The sequence below is a fragment of the Macrobrachium nipponense genome, chromosome 33 (assembly GCF_015104395.2).
Source record: "Macrobrachium nipponense isolate FS-2020 chromosome 33, ASM1510439v2, whole genome shotgun sequence".
In the NCBI taxonomy this organism is placed as follows: domain Eukaryota; kingdom Metazoa; phylum Arthropoda; class Malacostraca; order Decapoda; family Palaemonidae; genus Macrobrachium; species Macrobrachium nipponense.
In genome coordinates this window covers 64,093,660-64,113,658 of record NC_087219.1, presented here as the reverse complement: position 1 = coordinate 64,113,658, position 19,999 = coordinate 64,093,660, and positions in this window count along the sequence as shown.

The following is a 19,999-nucleotide window of genomic DNA, read 5'->3' as shown; positions in this document are numbered from 1 at the left end:
TTGAAGCAATATAATATTAGCAAAAAATGGATCCTGATAGAAATATGAACCGAATTTGTAAGAGAAATGTCGTCCTCTAACTTTACTAGAATAAATGATCTTACCGAATCAGCTCGGATGAGATGGTTTTAACACCTTGGTAGGTCATTTCGTACAAGCAATTATCATTCAAGACCTAGTTACAGTGCAATTAGAGCACACAGCGAGGAGGCTGGTAACCCTTTACATATTGATGATGTTTCTGTTTTAAACTCTGTTAGTTTGCTACAGACTTCGACATTTTAGAAGTTGTATATTCTGTCAAGATTATATATATATATATATATATATATATATATATATATATATATATATATATATATATATTATATATATATATATATATATATATATATAAACTTTAAGTTATAAATGTCATCATTACCAATTCGCGCTACCATCGGATTATACCGAAGGGGAATTATAAGTGATAAATGTACGTACCTAAGTAACTCGAAGACAAGACAGTGCAATCCAGCGTGTTCCAAGTATAAGTACGGCACATTCGTCAATATCTTATACCTCTCTTGACGACTCCATGGTTTTGAACGCCGACTTGAAGTCGCTGGAGGGTACTGGGGGAGTGTTATAGTTACTTGGATACTAATCCATTTATCACCTATAATTCCTCATCAGTGATATTCCCAAAGTAGGTCGAAGTGTATATTTAAACAACATTTGTAGCTTAATGTTTGTATATAAATCACGGTGATATAATGGAAAGCTCACACACACACACACACACACACACACACACACACACACACATATATATATATATATATATATATATGATATATATATATATATATATAGTATATATATAGATATATATATATATATTTATGATATATAGATATATATATATATATATATATATATATATATATATATATATATATATATTATATATATATATATATATTTATATGTTGGTGATATATATATATAATATATATATTATATATATATATATAATATTTATATATATATATATATATATATATATATATATATATATATATATATATATATATACATGTACATATATATATATAATATATATATATATATATATATATATATAATATATATAATATTTTATATATATATACTATATATATAAAAATATATATAATATATATATATATATATATATATTATATATATATATATATATGTTATAATATATATATATATATATATACAGCAATTGAAACACCAATAGGGACATGTTTTCGAGCAGTATTATCACTTGTTTATCAACATAAAAATTAATATTAATGACATTATAGTTTGTTTAATAAAATTCATAATAATACAGCAAAATCACATCTAGGAAATGATAAGATGACTAACATTTAAAAAAAAAAAAAAACTAAAAAAAATGGTTAATTAAAATAATTGCGTACATTAAATAAGATTCAAATTTCAAAAGCTGATGGTACAAAGGAACAGTAAATACACTAAGTCAATACACAAACCAGCAAAAAGTAGACTAAAAATATAAAAGTGAGATTATAGCCACATTTATAGCCAAAGAAGGCTTAATCTTGACAGAATATACAACTTCTAAAATGTCGAGGCCTATAATAAACTAACAGAGGTTAAAACAGAAACATCATTAATATGTAAAGGGTTAGCAGCCTCCTCGCTGTGTGCTCTAATTGTATTGTAACTAGGTCTTGAATGATAATTGCCTGTACGAAATGACCTACCAAGGTGTTCAAACCATCTCATCCAAGCTGATTCGGTAAGATCATTAATCCTAGTAAGTTAGAAGACGACATTTCTCTTACAAAGCGGTTCATATCCTTGTTTCTAATAGGATCCATTTTTGCTAATTTTATTGTGCTTTGAGAAAAGGAAATTTGAGAAAATCTCGCTAGAGAATTTACCCTTCGACAATCAGTGGCTGGCATGCATTCTGGCTCCTGCCGATCTCCCTGTATGTAAGGAGCTACACTCGTCGTTACGAAACTGTTAACTTCTGCCTTTTGGCGTGATCTTGCTCAGTAGAGCCTAAGGGGAACTGGTCCTACAAAAAGAGGGAACAACTGAACTTACTGATTAAAACTCTTCGGACAAATGTTCCCTTATTTCAATACCATCGGATGACTCGTAAACATCAGGGATCCTTGGAAGTCATACATCTTTTCTATAAAAAGAATTCCCATCTACGGATGATAACCTCTCCATTTATATAAAAACAACAAAAGCGTGACTGCTACTGGAGGAATACAGTAACTGGGAAAACGCATTCATAAGAAACACTGACTTTATCCATTATTACTGATATATATTAAGGTGAGTAACGGAATGATGAGTGAAATAAATAAAACTCCTTTGATAAATAATCTTTTTTAAAAGTAGAGCTCATAAAATCCTGCCAAACGTTTAGTTGGCATTCCGAAAATTTTAAAACCAAAGCATTCCGAGATAATTTTGAAGCGAACAAAAATCGAACCACCATAAAAAAAAAAAAGATTAAAAGCTCCTGGTCCTGAGGTAGTTAATCATCGTCAGACCTTGGTAAGTGGTTCCTTTGTTTCCTTCCCTTTCTCTTGAACTAAACTCAATGTCACTACATAAAGGTATAATTTCAGTCTTTCATTTTACCTTTTCGACGGATTTCCAAACACCTTCACCCTACGGCAAAGTTTCATGTGACCACTACGACAGTTTGTCCTCTAATGGCCCCGTTAATTCACATACTGGAGATTATTTCTCATTCACTGTTCTATCCGTCGTACGTATGTATGTCCACCAACAGCCGCACAGATACACGCATGCTACTGAACACACGAACGTATGCACACTAGTTTATTCCCGTGTATGCGTTCACCTAGTGTATGTACTCAGTAACCTGTAACGACCTGAAGTAACCTCCCTTGTGATTTACCTCATACCTTTCTGGGATGTATTCACGATTTTTTTCTGCACATAGCGTGTTTTTCAATATGTGTCTCATGTCGGCACCTTGAAGAATTCACTGTCTTGCATCTGTTTCTAACCGGCAATGGCTAAGGTTACCAACCCCATTTATTTTGATATAAATGTCTATTTTCACATCTAACCAATGCCTTAAGATGTATATATATATATATATATATATATATATATATATATATATATATATATATATATATATACTATATATATATATATATATGCATATATTATATTATTTAATGAAACATTTCCCCCATGGCATATAAGAATAGTAATGCAACAGGCAATTAAATGAAAAAATGCGTTTCAATTTTCAAGCAGTAAGAGGGCTAAAAGATTTTTTCCAATTTAATTGCAACATTTGAAAGTAATCTGAAGCAATACTACGTGAAAACACTTTCATAATTCCAAAATAACGATAAACAGAAACCAACTAACTCACCGTGATTTTGAATACATTTCCAATATCAGTTTCTCTACAAATGAGTAGTATTTTCGTTAATGATGGTTGCCGTTGTAATGTTTTTGTTCCATTCTGCATAAAAACCTCTTTATGCATAACCTTAATAGCGATAGCCCCTCACTCAATTTGGAGTGAAAGGGGTGGAGAATAATTCAGGAGCAGAAACACAGAAACTGTTGTGCAGCAAGAAATCCAACGCTAGTCTTGCATTCTTGCTAAAATAGCGCTCAATGGAGAGACAAAAGACGTGGGAGAATGAACAATAATGATTGTATGACAAATTCCGTCATGATTATTACAAAGGCTTAATTCAAGTGCGATTGCCTTGAAAAATATATATAACTCTTAAAGCTAAAACTTAGCAATACTACAGCTAGCTATTGCCATGCCATGTAAAGGCCTATTGCCTTGTAGTTCGTCGAAAAATAGCATTGCTCTCTCTCTCTCTAAGTATACAAGCGAATGAAATTTCTCATCCACTGGCTAACAATTATTTCAAAACCCTGTTCAATGAAAGCGTTTCCTTTATTATTGTTCCTTCAAATTTAGAAAAAAAAGTAAGTTTCATGCTTATTCACGAAAACCATAATCAGCACTTATGGTATCGTTTCATCATAGCTGCAACAGATACAATATTGAGCAATAAATAGACCTGACCTTAAAATGGCCAAGAGCTCTCCTTATGGTAGCCACTATTATAGGTCCTTATCCGGAGAATGTTAAATTTTGAAACCAAAAGACTTTTAAGTATTATAGCTTCTAGGATCGGTATAAAGGATAAAAGTTTTACATTAAAATTGCTTGACACCTTAAAAAAAACGAGTGTAGGCAAAGATATTCTAGTAAAGAATCGTTAACTTAAAAGTTCCCTACATACCGAGATTCACCAAAATCAGAGAAATCAAAAGGAGCAGTAATAATGACATTAATAATATTCTGTTAAAAAGAATGAGTGTGTTTAGCGAATTAATGTTATGTGACAACATTTCTATCCTTCTTATTAATATATTTTCTGGCTCAGCAATATTATGTAATAACTGGCCATTATTCATATTGGTATTTAATAGAAAAGATGTGGGAATGTTTTATTTTTATTTAAAAAACCATGGACTCTGTTGTTAAAAAAAAAAGAAAAAATCCTGCATCCTTCCTATTAAATTTCAATATGAAAAAATGAATATTGACTAGTAATCAAATAGATATTGCTTACACAAAAAGGCGATTAATACGAAAAATAGAAAAGTTCTTTACGCATATGTCTTTACTTTTAACAGTTTGTTAACGAGACTCAGGGGGAACCCGAACATAAACCAGAAAACTCGCTCAGTGAAGACTATCTCATGGGTGACGCTCAACATATTCCGGTTAATCTTCAATGAAAATGAACATAATCTCTTTATTGGCAAGGTGTCATCTGCAGAATCGGTCATTATTATTACATTTATTGCTGATATTTTACTTTTTCATTATTACTGTGAATGCTATCAAGTTAGTTTTTCTACATTCAATTTTCGTATTTAGCCCTTTGCACCTGAGTACTGTAAACACCTAAGGTCTCTATCTGAAATGTACGTTAAATAATCTGTGCACTAACTATTATAACACTCGATGCATTTTTTTCTTTCCAATATTATCACTGTTATAACCAGTATTATGATTACTATCTTTTATACTACCTCAGCTGTTGTGTGGATAGTGCCGTATATTGTTGTCTAATGTATCTACATTATATATGTTATTGTCTGTATTTTGTATATTCCATGTATATGGCCTGAGGTGAAATAAAGTATATTATTATTACCTATTTATTATTATTATTATTATTATTAGAAAAGTAGGATGAGAGAAAATAGCAATGAAAAGATGGGCGGAGAAAGAAAGAAAGAAAAAATGGGCGGAGGGAAGAGAGGACGTACGCTACGAAAATTCTGGTCACTCTGCGCTCACTTCTTAAATTCATTTTGGAAAAAGGTCGTGAAAGTATAAAAAAGCTTTTTTTTTTTTTTTTTTTTTTTTAGAATGCATACAATTTCAAAAAATGTTGCAAAATCAACAAAATCATCTGTTTATTTTACTAAGAAATATATTTGAAGAATGTTACATTCACTGACGAAATAAAAGGAGGCAGTATGTCTTGTTTTGATTGCCAATCTACGCGACCGATTTAGGAGTTATATATATATATATATATATATATATATATAATATTATATATATATATATATATATATAATATATATATATATATATATATATGTAATGAGGTATTCCTCATTATTCATTGGGTAAACGTGTAGCTCGAACGTCAAGGCAAACCAATACACACAGCCCCTCTCTCTATCTCTCTCTCTCTCTCTCTCTCTCTCTGCAACTCCTCTCTCTCTCTCTCTCTAAGCGACCCCTCTCTCTCTCTCTCTCCGGCAATCTCTTTCTTTCCACTCTAACAGGTAATGAAAATGAGAGAGTTGCATTACAAAAGACACATTTATTAACAATGAATAAATAATGAATCAATTCAATTAAACTCCAACAAAAATGTCTGAACAGTTATAGTCACACCAATCGTCTCTATCCATCTGGGACTCCCTGTCCCCCCCCGCCCCCCCCCCCCCCCATTGCCAGAACCGTCTGTTTCAAAGACACAGAACACATCCCATAAGTACACACACAAGTTTAACAATCAGAGATCAAAGATTGGATATCATTACAAAATGTCAAATAGATAACAAGCCAGTCTTCGGTTAAAGTAATTCAACTTAGCTAAAGTAACTCAACTCACCCATGCAGCCAGAATATCTCACTCACTATTCCAAAAAACACTTAGGCACCGCCATCGTGGCTCTGCCTTCCTCCCAAAGACGCCTCTATCAAAATCCCACATAGACTTGGGTATCCAACATTATTAAAGGAAGAGGCGCACACGCACATACGAACACACAGTTCGTTAGCGCCTTACAATTACTGGCTTCATCCAATTTCACAAAGGCACTTTGAAATGAGTTAATAAACTATAGTACATGACGTGTCTAACTAAGCAGTTTTATCTCACGCCACCCATAGAAACTCATTGTCAGCTTCTCTCGGGTCGTTGCCTCTGCTCTGTTCTTCACATTCCAATAGGTTATTGGCAATATATTATTAATCAGAAACCCTAGGCCTAATACTGCTCGGCCACCTCATGCTAGCTCCCGCCTAGCAAAATAGCTTATATAATATAAAACACATTGGCTGGCTGGCTTGAAAAAAATATAAGTAATAACTGCACGTCTCTGGCATTATAAAATAAAGTCTGTTACGCTTTAATCTCCAAATAACACTAGAATTTCTCTCTTCGGATTCTTGAATATCCCTCTCTGCTTGTCTGCAACTAGCTGCACCTGTAGCAGACTGTAGCAGCTGTAGGAAGACGGAACGCCTCCCTCATTGTAGAAGACTTCTCACGACTTCTGCAGATCCCCAAAAGACACGCTGTAGAACTCTCGCGATCACCATCATGGAAACTCTTGTAATCACCCTTGACAAAACGACAGCAACACTCTCTGCACGGCTGGTGGACGTCTTGCTGGCGTTGGGAAATGACTTTTTGGTGTGTTAGTATGTCAGTCGAGTCATTGGTCAATCTAAGAAAAATTAACCCCAGACATACTACTTCTATCAAACAATGATAAAAAAGTCAGAAATACTAACTGAACGTCTCCCAATTAACTCCCTTTAATATGACTATTAAATGACAAGTCATTATCACAACTCTCAAAGGAAAAAAACATCAAGTTCTCCAAACTCACACATCAGCACACACACAACTCAGAAATCACAGCAACTCCACGGACTTCTGCACTCACATTTCAAACTCGAATGTTCTCATAAGCAAAAAAAGAAAAAATCGTAATGATCCCCCCCCAAAAAAAAAGAATCACGTAACAAGCCTAGACCCAAAAATATTCTCTCAAGCTCTGATATCTAAACAACCCACAAAATCAGCAAAAATCTCCAATGTTTAACAGCAAAAACCCCTTTACTGCTCATACAATTAATTACAATGAGACTTAATGTCAAACTCCCATTTATGTAAATAACAACTCCCGAAAAATCACATCTCCCGTCCAAAAAGAAATGCTATTTAAGCCCAATCCCCCAATCATATCTCTCGTAGGAAAAGGAAGAAAAATAAAAATAACAGTAACCACAAGTAAATGTCCCCCACATCACGAAATACATAATACATGTATAATATGCATAAACCCCAGCGTTTTCCCCAAGAAATGCTCCATGTAAAGTTACGGAATTTCTCGACATCGCAACTTTTCATCGACCAACAAGGCCAGAAAGTGTACTCTCTCACACTTGAGCTTTCGTGAAATGCTATTGTCAACATTTCCAGATATTGCAAAAGCTCTGAGCTATCACCATCAGAGGAAAAGAGTCAGCACACGGCTCATCACATCGCTTGTCAGCAGAAAAATCGCCTGCGGACGTATGCTCAAACAGCAGCACAAAAAATGTCCAGTCAGACACACAAGTTTGGAAACTCATGACTCTATAGAAAAAGGTCTAACTGACACATTTCACAAAATTAACTCCAGGATATGACTAATGTGTTCAAAAATTTGTCCCAAAGACTTAACTCTCAACATGACACAGCCCAATTACGTGCCTCCAAAATAACACACTTGTGAACACAAAAAATGCACACATCTCCATAGGACTCGTAATGCAGTAATGCCACTCGCCTCTAAATAGTCACGAAATCAAAGAGAAAGAGCCACAGATATCTTCTCTTGGCTCGAAAAAAAACCATAACCACAAAAAAAAAGGGTCAACCGCCAAAGATTAATTCCAACTTCATAAATTTGTGACACCATATTAATAATAACACCACTCCTGTTATAAAAATATTCCCTCCATTTGGTAAAAAACCCCTCCCCTTATATTTCTCTCTTGTTTCTCCAATAGTCATATGTTAATAAAAAAAACCACCACTCCAGGAATAGAGAATAATCACCTCTATTTCGGCAAAACAAAAATATTTACCTCTATTTCTCCAATAACTCCATGAGGAACAAAACAAGGCTCCAAAAAATATATCTCCAAAAAGGAATATCAAAAAAATGAAATCCTATCTCCAAAAAAATGTGCACTCAAGGCATCTAGCTCACACACTCACAAATATTGCCCCATAATCTCCTCATAAATATGTCTCCATTTGCAACAAAGATGGCTGCAAAATAATTGAACTAAACATAGCTCATATCACCATTGGCAAATATCAAAATGGCCAAAAATATATCTCCAATATATTATATCTCAAATTATAACTCCAAAATAATATATCTCAATTCTCCAGGGAATAACTCAATGTTATAGTCAAAAACTATAAAACTCTCCATTTAGCATAACTGCTAAAAAAAAGGCAAAAACTCGGCAAATAAAACTGTCTAGAAAATTCTAGAAAAAATCACCCATGTGCCAAAACTCCTTATAACAGAACTCCAAATACAAAGTGTCTTAGCCAAGACTTCTCCATATGCACTACGACATAAGTCACTAGAAAACTTAACCAGGTTTCCTATCTCTCACAAAGTTGTCACAAATACAACTAATGTATTGTGCAAGAAACTCACAATTTCTGGAACACAAATATCCAGAGGAAAAAATGTAGTACCACTACGTATGCATTCCAACGTGCAATAAATTCTCCCATTTATTTCTCTACAGCATCAAATAGCTGAAACACAAACACGTTCCTGAACAATGACTCTAAGTCACGAACTGAGATATTAAGAAATATTCACACCAACTGGAGAGAAAAAAAATAAATTCAAATTCACCCATGATGAAAAAAAAAACTTGTGTCAGCGATGGCTAACTTCAAAAAAAGGAGAAAAGAAAAATCTACGGCATTATTAACTATCTCTCGTAACTCACTAGATGTCAAGCAATTATCTGCTGAACTCATAAAAAAAAAAAAAAAAAAAACAAAAATAATGTGTTGTTAGTTCCTCCCAAATTCAAAAAAAGATTTCACTACCCTTGATAGCATTAAAACACCCACGTATTAGTATATATAAAAAAAACTCTGTATCAGAAATATCATCATCAGCAAAATCACCAAAATTTGCTATCATTAAAATCACCAGTATCAGTACAAAAAAAAATATCACCAATGTTAATGCTTGTCCATTCTCCAAAAAATTCAGCAAGATTCAACACAATTCACCAAGATTCAGTCAGATTCATCAAGATTCAGCAAAAGTCATCCTCGCGAATCACTGAAATATTCTCCAAAGTTACAAAAACTCAACAAATAATTAACACAAGATCTCTCCCATTAATTCATTGTAATAATTCTCCATGAATAATTATCTGTAATAATTATAAAATAATCCTCCATGAAATATCTCAAATCTCTCGTAAAACAAGTCTCCCGTAATGATAATTATACTTAAGCAACCCTCCCGTGACACATCTCAAGTATAATAATTATTAGTAACAATAATAACTCTCCATAGTAATAATTCTCTTGCAAAGATCTCAAGTAAGGGTAAATTCAAATAGCTTACACTAGTATTGCTGAACCTCATGACATACAATTTCTCCAGCATATACCACCACAACATACCACCATTGCCACACCCACACAGACACAACACCATTCACCGGCATTTCAAAGTAATTTCTCCAACACAATAAAAAAATAATAATAATCTCTGTATCCCCATTTTGTGTCTTCCAAGGCATAAGGAAAACATTCACCCATACAATGCATTTCAATTCGCTTTTCTCATCATCCAAGAGAGAGAAAAAAAAAATCTTTTCTAGAAAAAAAAAGACTCTACGGCATTTCACTTCATCAACTTATCAATCAGCTGATGTCCTGGCATTGAAAGATCACTTTCAAGGCAAATTGGTCTCTCGACACCCCGACACAAAGAAAAAAAAAAAGGAGTTCACCCCTAATGAGAGAAAAAAAAAAAAAAGTTTCTCCCCCCCAATGAGCATTGAAACACCCCTCAGTCATAGAAATGATAGAAATTTCACCTTTCCAGTCTTTCGAAAATCAACTAATATTGCCTCTTTTGTTCATTACTACTCCAATCACCATCAAAATGTTAAATTCTCTGTTTTTTCTGGGATGTTCCTAAGGGCTTTACGTGTCTGTAGCCCGCAGTTTATTGACGCTGAAATTAAAACTATTTATGATATTGCATTGAAACTTAAATACCCAAGGACTTTTGTAGATGTGGCATGGAAAAGAGCTAGAAAAACATTTTATTCAACTAATGACAAACTTGATTTTAGTAAGAATAACATTCTAAAATTACCTTATGATGAAAGGTTTTTAGATATTCCTAGAATTTTAAAGCTTTTTAACATAAATGTTGTGTTCAGTAATATTAATGTCAAGAGTTTAGTAATCAAAAATTCTCCTAAAGATCTTCCAGGCTGCATATATGGAAATTTCCTTGCAAAAAGTGTGAAATAAAGTCTATTTCGGACAGACCGGCAAATCTCTTTCACAGCGTCTCAAGCAACATCAATATTCTGTGAGAACTGGGCAAATATCGAATGCATTATTTGTACATATGAGAGATTTAGACCATCCTATTAACTGGAGTCAAGCAAGAGCCTTAGTCCCATGTAATGACACAGTTAAAAGGAATAACATTGAATCTTGTTTTATCAAGTCAAATAATAGAAATGTTCTAAATTTAAGTCTTGGTTTATTTAAACTTGATGCTTTCATAATTAAAAAAGTTGTAGATAAATATAAGAAACAAATTAATATATTTAGTTTTTACATGTTTTGGACTGTAAAGATACTTTGTAATTTCGGTTAGGGTCAGAATCTGTTTAAGTTTGTGACCGTGTGATATCCGATAATCCTGGATTATCCCTTTTAATTTTTACCCTTTTGATAATTAACCATCTGGTATTCCTGATCTTGTTTGTACCTGAGGCCTTCCTCTCCAATTGTACTTTAGTAGCTCCTTGACGATGTCTGAATAAAGACGAAAGCGCTTGGATTTCTGACTATCATTTTCCGTGGTATTCGTATACATATATATATATATATATATATATATATATATATATATATATATATATATATATATATATATATATATATATATATATATATATTATATATAGCTGCAGGCTACTTTCCAATCGTAGCTGGTGTGTGCTTCTACTCACGGAGTTTGCCCCTCCCTCTTTAGCTAGGAGATCAAACAAATAAAAAGGCCATGTCTTCATTTACAGGGCTTTATTACATCTATAAGTTTCATACTACTGGTACTTCTTAGCCCGTGAAAACTTTTGGCCTTATTAATAAGCACACATAGTCAAAAAAGACTCGTCTATGAACTACTAAACGCACAATATCGAGTGCATGCTGCATGCACAGTTGCAGTTATGCTCAGAGAAGTTCAGAGTTACAGAAAAGGCGCGATTTTGTTTGGCGATCTTCTATAACTTGTAAATAGGTTTCCACACACTACCTTAGTATTCTTTGTAAAGGCACATCTTTCCATTTATTTGTGTGTGTTTGAGTCTCTGACACTTACAAAAATTCATTATATGTTACTAAGACACCTCTGTGGCAACAATACATTAATATAAAAACTATCGTACTTCTATTTAAAAACTAATCGTCTAAAAATGTTATTTACACGTAGTTCATCCAGTTTGTACATCCCGGGGCTGCTGTTGATCAAATCTACACGATTTTTCTTTATTATACATGATTCAACAATATTTCGTTTTATGATGTCTTTACAGAACATGATCTCTTTTGCTTCCTTCCAGTTCATAGTGTGGTTGCACTCATTCATATGCTTTAGCGATAGTTCGTCCATATATATATATATATATATATATTATATATATATATATACTATATATATTATATATAGTATATATATGATATATATATTATATATATGTATATATATATATATATATTGTGTGTGCGAAAAAGTCATTTATTTTGGTCGTTTGTAAACTCCTAAATCGGTGGCGTAGATTGGCAATCAAGACAAAAGACATACTGCCTCCTTTTTCAAATATGTTTCGGAATAAAATAAAGGGGTGATTTTGTTAAATTTGCAAAATTTTTTGAAATTGTATGCATTTTCAAAAGAAATTATTTCAAAGCCTTTTTATTCTTTTACGACCTCTTTCCAAAATGAATTTGTGAATTGAGTGCAGAGGGGCCACAATTTTCGTAGCCTACGTCCTCTCGTGCACTCTCTACCATCTTTCATTGCTATCTCTCTTCATCCTACTTTTATAATAATATTATAAAAATATCTTAATGAATACATTCAACTGTTTTAGCTACGTAAATATGATCGACTTTTTCCTGACTAAGATGATTACATTAACACATTAATTTGATAAGGTTAGCCTATTTCACTTTGCAAAGAAAAGGCGTGATTCAGTGTGATATCAGATGCTTCCAGTAGCTCGAATTCCATTCCAGAATCATTTCCACTTACCCTGTATTAGAGGAAGGCGACTAGCTAAGATTTCTTTGTAAGTAGAAGAGTTCAATTTAGGTAACAGACTTCTCGAAAGTTCGCCCGAAGACTTTAATAGGATTCTCGTTCCTTTTGGCTCATTATCTTTAAAGCCAGGTTTACTATATAAAAGAGACCACAGAGGGACCACAATTTTCGTAGCCTACGTCCTCTCGTGCTTTCTCCATCATCTTTCATTTCTATTTCTCTTCATCCTACTTTTATAATAATATTATGAATGTTAAGGGATTGTCCTTTCAATGGATTGTAATAGTGCTTGCATATAATTACAGTGTATGTGCATTTTTATATATATACATTATAAATTTGTGTAATATATGTAATTACGTAAATCGGTTATGTACAGAGCTTCATAGTACTATCAAAAAAAGTTTTGAATATGTACTATATATATATATATATATATATATATATATCTATATATATATATATATATATATATATATATATATATATATATATATATATATATATATATATGACTGGTAAAAGTGTTCTGTAACAACAGAATTCCATCTAATAAAAGGAGCCCATAAAAACACCAAAATGTAGAGAGAAAAGTACTATATTTCAGAGACTGCTGTCTCTCTCTTCAGGTATATGAATGAGAAAAGTTTACAGAAAAGGTGGGTATTTATACCAAGAGATTCGTCCACAAGTAAGCCAATTTAGGTCAACCCCCCGCTGATAATCTTCCTTTCTAATCTTCTTAAGCGGTTGGGTTGAATGAACACTGCGTCGACGATGTCTGATGTCCAATTCCCTTTTGAGATGTTCATAACCTGCTTCTCTTTTATTAAGGCCGATTCCATCATTTGACTCTTGTACCGGCAGTTGCTGCTATAAATTACACGTGACATATTCCAGTTTATTCTATGGTTATGTTCATTTATATGATTGAAAATAGCCGAGTTCTGTTGTCCATACCTAACTGACCGTTTGTGTTGTATTAATCTCTGGGGAAGTGATTTACCTGTAAATCCGATGTAAGATTGGTCACAGTCCTGGCATGGGATCTCATATACCCCCGAGTCTTTGGGCGATGTCTTTTGTTGGACGTTAATCAGGGATTTGGCTAAGGTATTTGGGTAGGTAAAATGCAAAAGGGTTGGATTTCCCAAGGGTGTGAGTTCTCTCTTAATCGTCTCCAGGTGGGGAATTTTTATTTTATTGTTGGGTGTGTCTCTGGTCTTGTCTTTAGGGGTCGGTAGAAAATTACGTTTGCTTTTGAATTGCTTTCTCAATTATATGGTCAGGATACTTTAAAGATGAAAGTTGCTTGCGAATTAGTTCAATATCTTTTTCCAGGAAATCTGGAACAAATTCGTAAGGCTCTTAGGAATAGGTTGCTGGCTAGACCTATCTTGATAGTATTGTCATGATAGCTAAAGTAGTGAATATATGAAAGTGAGAACGTTGGTTTTTCTGTATATGGTAAATTGTATTCTGTCGTGTCTCTGATTATTAAAACATCAAGAAAAGGAATTTTGTTGTCTGTTTCCCATTCAACTTTAATTTGATGCTGGGCACTAATGCGTTTAATTTTGAGAGGAATTCATTAAAATTACCCCACTTATTATCCAAAATGTTAGTATGTCATCCACGTATCTCATCCACAGCATGTTTTTGGGTTTTATTGCATTTATTACTGTAGTTTTCAAAGTATTCCAGTACAGATTGGCTAAAATAGGACTTAAAGGAACTACCCATACTACACCCGAATTTTTTTTGCTTGTAGAATGATTCCCCCGAATGAAAATACGTTATTAGATGCACATAATTCAACTAACTTTATTATTTTGTCAAGTGCCAAAGGGAAATGATCTGAATAGGGGGATAATTTTTCCCTTCTTAAAAACTGAAAAAACGTCCTGTACTGGTACTTTTGTGAATAGGGAGTCTACGACGTAGACACAAACGGTCAGTTAGGTATGGACAACAGAACTCGGCTATTTTCAATCATATAAATGAACATAACCATAGAATAAACTGGAATATGTCACGTGTATTTTATAGCAGCAACTGCCGGTACAAGAGTCAAATGATGGAATCGGCCTTAATAAAAGAGAACAGGTAATGAACATCTCAAAAGGGAATTGGACATCCGACATCGTCGGACGCAGTGTTCATTCAAACCAACGCTTAAGAAGATTAAGGAAGATTATCAGCGGGGGTGACCTAAATTGGCTTACTTGTGGACGAATCTCTTGGTATAAATACCACCTTTTCTGTAAACTTTTCTCATTCATATACCTGAAGAGAGAGACAGCAGTCTCTGAAATTATAGTACTCTCTATCATTTTGGTGTTTTTTATGGGCTCTTTTATTGATATATATATATATATATATATATATATATATATATATATATATATATTATATATATATATATATATATATATATATATATATATATATATATATATATATATATATATATATATATATATATATATATATATATATATATATATATAACATATAATGAATTTTTGTAAGTGTCAGAGACTCATACACACACAAATAAATGGAAAGATGTGCCTTTACAAAGAATACTAAGGTAGTGTGTGGAAACCTATTTACAAGTTATAGAAGATCGCCAAACAAAATCGCGCCTTTTCTGTAACTCTGAACTTCTCTGAGCATAACTGCAACTGTGCATGAAGCATGCACTCGATATTGTGCGTTTAGTAGTTCATAGACGAGTCTTTTTTTGACTATGTGTGCTTATTAATAAGGCCAAAAGTTTTCACGGGCTAAGAAGTACCAGTAGTATGAACTTATAGATGTAATAAACGCCCTGTAAATGAAGACATGGCCTTTTTATTTGTTTGATATCCTAGCTAAAGAGGGAGGGGCAAACACCGTGAGTAGAAGCACACACCAGCTACGATTGGAAAGTAGCCTGCAGCCATATATATATATATATATATATATATATATATATATATATATATATATATATATATATATATATATATATATATATATATATATATATATATATATATATATATATTACGATACCACGGGAAAATGATAGTCAGAAATCCAAGCGCTTTCGTCTTTATTCAGACATTGTCAAAGGAGCTACTAAAGTACAATTGGAGAGGAAGGCCTCAGGTACAAACAAGATCAGGAATACAGATGGTTAATTATCAAAAGGGTAAAAATTAAAAGGGATAATCCAGGATTATCGGATATCACACGGTCACAAACTTAAACAGATTCTGACCCTAACCGAAATTACAAAGTATCTTTACAGTCCAAAACATGTAAAAACTAAATATATTAATTTTGTTTCTTATATTTATCTACAACTTTTTTAATTATGAAAGCATCAAGTTTAAATAAACCAAGACTTAAATTTAGAACATTTCTATTATTTGACTTGATAAAACAAGATTCAATGATATTCCTTTTAACTGTGTCATTACATGGGACTAAGGCTCTTGCTTGACTCCAGTTAATAGGATGGTCTAAATCTCTCATATGTACAAATAATGCATTCGATATTTGCCAGTTCTCACAGATTATTGATGTTGCTTGAGACGCTGTGAAAGAGATTTGCCGGTCTGTCCGTAATAGACTTTATCACACTTTTTGCAAGGAATTTCATATATGCAGCCTGGAAGATCTTTAGGAGAATTTTTGATTACTAAACTCTTGACATTAATATTACTGAAACACAACATTTATGTTAAAAAGCTTTAAAATTCTAGGAATATCTAAAAACCTTTCATCATAAGGTAATTTTAGAATGTTATGCTTACTAAGATCAAGTTTGTCATTAGTTGAATAAAATGTTTTTCTAGCTCTTTTCCATGCCACATCTACAAAAGTCATTGGGTATTTAAGTTTCAATGCAATACATAAATAGTTTTAATTTCAGCGTCAATAAACACTGCGGGCTACAGACACGTAAAGCCCTTAGGAACATCCCAGAAAAAACAGAGAATTTAACATTTTGATGGTGATTGGAGTAGTAATGAACAAAAGAGGCAATATTAGTCGATTTTCGAAAGACTGGAAAGTGAAATTTGCTATCATTTCTATGACTGAGGGGTGTTTCAATGCTCATTGGGGGGAGAAAAAACTTTTTTTTTTTTCTCATTAGGGTGGGGTGAACCTCCTTTTTTTTTTTTTTTTTATTTTTTTTGTGTCTGGGTGTCGAGAGACGAATTTGCCTTGAAAGTGATCTTTCAATGCCAGGACATCAGCTGATTGATAAGTTGATGAAGTGAAATGCCCGTAGAGTCTTTTTTTTCTAGAAAAGATTTTTTTTTTCTCTCTCTTGGATGATGAGAAAAGCGAATTGAAATGCATTGTATGGGTGAATGTTTTCCTTATGCCTTGGAAGACACAAAATGGGGATACACAGATTATTATTATTTTTTTTATTGTGTTGGAGAAATAACTTTGAAATGCCGGTGAATTATGTTGTGTCTGTGTGGGTGTGGCAATGGTGGTATGTCGTGGTGGTATATGCTGGAGAAATTGTATGTCATGAGGTTCTGCATACTAGTGTAAGCTATTTGAATTTACCCTTACTTGAGATCTTTGCAAGAGAATTATTACTATGGAGGTTATTATTGTTACTAATAATTATTATACTTGAGATGTGTCACGGGAGGGTTGCTTAAGTATAATTATCATTACGGGAGACCTTGTTTTTGACGAGAGATTTGAGATATTTCATGGAGGATTATTTTATAATTATTACAGATAATTATTCATGGAGAATTATTACAATGAATTAATGGGAGAGATCTTGTGTTAATTATTTGTTGAGTTTTTGTAACTTTGGAGAATATTTCAGTGATTCGCGAGGATGACTTTTGCTGAATCTTGATGAATCTGACTGAATCTTGGTGAATTGTGTTGAATCTTGCTGAATTTTTTGGAAAATGGACAAGCATTAACATTGGTGATATTCTTTTTGTACTGATACTGGTGATTTTAATGATAGCAAATTTTGGTGATTTTGCTGATGATGATATTTCTGATACAGAGTTTTTTTCATATATACTAATACGTGGGTGTTTTAATGCTATCAAGGGTAGTGAAATCTTTTTTTGAATTTGGGAGGAAACTAACACATTATTTTTGTTTTTTTTTTCTTTTTTTTATGAGTTCAGCAGATAATTGCTTGACATCTAGTGAGTTACGAGAGATAGTTAATAATGCCGTAGATTTTTTCTTCTCCTTTTTTTGTTTTTTGAAGTTAGCCATCGCTGACACAAGTTTTTTTTTTTTCATCATGGGTGAATTTGAATTTATTTTTTTTTCTCTCCAGTTGGTGTGAATATTTCTTAATATCTCAAGTTCGTGACTTAGAGTCATTGTTCAGGAACGTGTTTGTGTTTCAGCTATTTGATGCTGTAGAGAATAAATGGGGAGATTTATTGCACGATGGAATGCATACGTAGTGGTACTACATTTTTTCCTCTGGATATTTGTGTTCCAGAAATTGTGAGTTTCTTGCACAATACATTAGTTGTATTTGTGACAACTTTGTGAGAGATAGGAAACCTGGTTAAGTTTTCTAGTGACTTATGTCGTAGTGCATATGGAGAAGTCTTGGCTAAGACACTTTGTATTTGGAGTTCTGTTATAAGGAGTTTTGGCACATGGGTGATTTTTTCTAGAATTTTCTAGACAGTTTTATTTGCCGAGTTTTTGCCTTTTTTTTAGCAGTTATGCTAAATGGAGAGTTTTATAGTTTTTGACTATAACATTGAGTTATTCCCTGGAGAATTGAGATATATTATTTTGGAGTTATAATTTGAGATATAATATGTTGGAGATATATTTTTGGCCATTTTGATATTTGCCAATGGTGATATGAGCTATGTTTAGTTCATTATTTTGCAGCCATCTTGTTGCAAATGGAGACATATTTATGAGGAGATTATGGGGCAATATTTGTGAGTGTGTGAGCTAGATGCTTTGAGTGCACATTTTTTTGGAGATAGGATTTCATTTTTTTGATATTCCTTTTTGGAGATATATTTTTTGGAGCCTTGTTTTGTTCCTCATGGAGTTATTGGAGAAATAGAGGTAAATATTTTTGTTTTGCCGAAATAGAGGTGATTATTCTCTATTCCTGGAGTGGTGGTTTTTTTTATTAACATATGACTATTGGAGAAACAAAGAGAGATAGAAATATAAGGGAGGGGTTTTTTACCAAATGGAGGGAATATTTTTATAACCGGAGTGGTGTTATTATTAATATGGTGTCACAAATTTATGGAGTTGGAATTAATCTTTGGCGGTTGACCCTTTTTTTTTGTGGTTATGGTTTTTTTTCGAGCCAAGAGAAGATATCTGTGGCTCTTTCTCTTTGATTTCGTGACTATTTAGAGGCGAGTGGCATTACTGCATTACGAGTCCTATGGAGATGTGTGCATTTTTTGTGTTCACAAGTGTGTTATTTTGGAGGCACGTAATTGGGCTGTGTCATGTTGAGAGTTAAGTCTTTGGGACAAATTTTTGAACACATTAGTCATATCCTGGAGTTAATTTTGTGAAATGTGTCAGTTAGACCTTTTTCTATAGAGTCATGAGTTTCCAAACTTGTGTGTCTGACTGGACATTTTTTGTGCTGCTGTTTGAGCATACGTCCGCAGGCGATTTTTCTGCTGACAAGCGATGTGATGAAACCGGTGTCTGACTCTTTTCCTCTGATGGTGATAGCTCAGAGCTTTTGCAATATCTGGAAATGTTGACAATAGCATTTCACTAAAGCTCAAGTGTGAGAGAGTACACTTTCTGGCCTTGTTGGTCGATGAAAAGTTGCGATGTCGAGAAATTCCGTATCTTTACATGGAGCATTCTTGGGGAAAACGTGGGGGTTTATGCATATTATACGTGTATTATGTATTTTTCGTGATATGGGGGACATTTACTTGTGGTTGGACTGTTATTTTTTATTTTCTTCCTTTTCCTACGAGAGATATGATTGGGGGATTGGGCTTAAATAGCATTTCTTTTTGGACGGGAG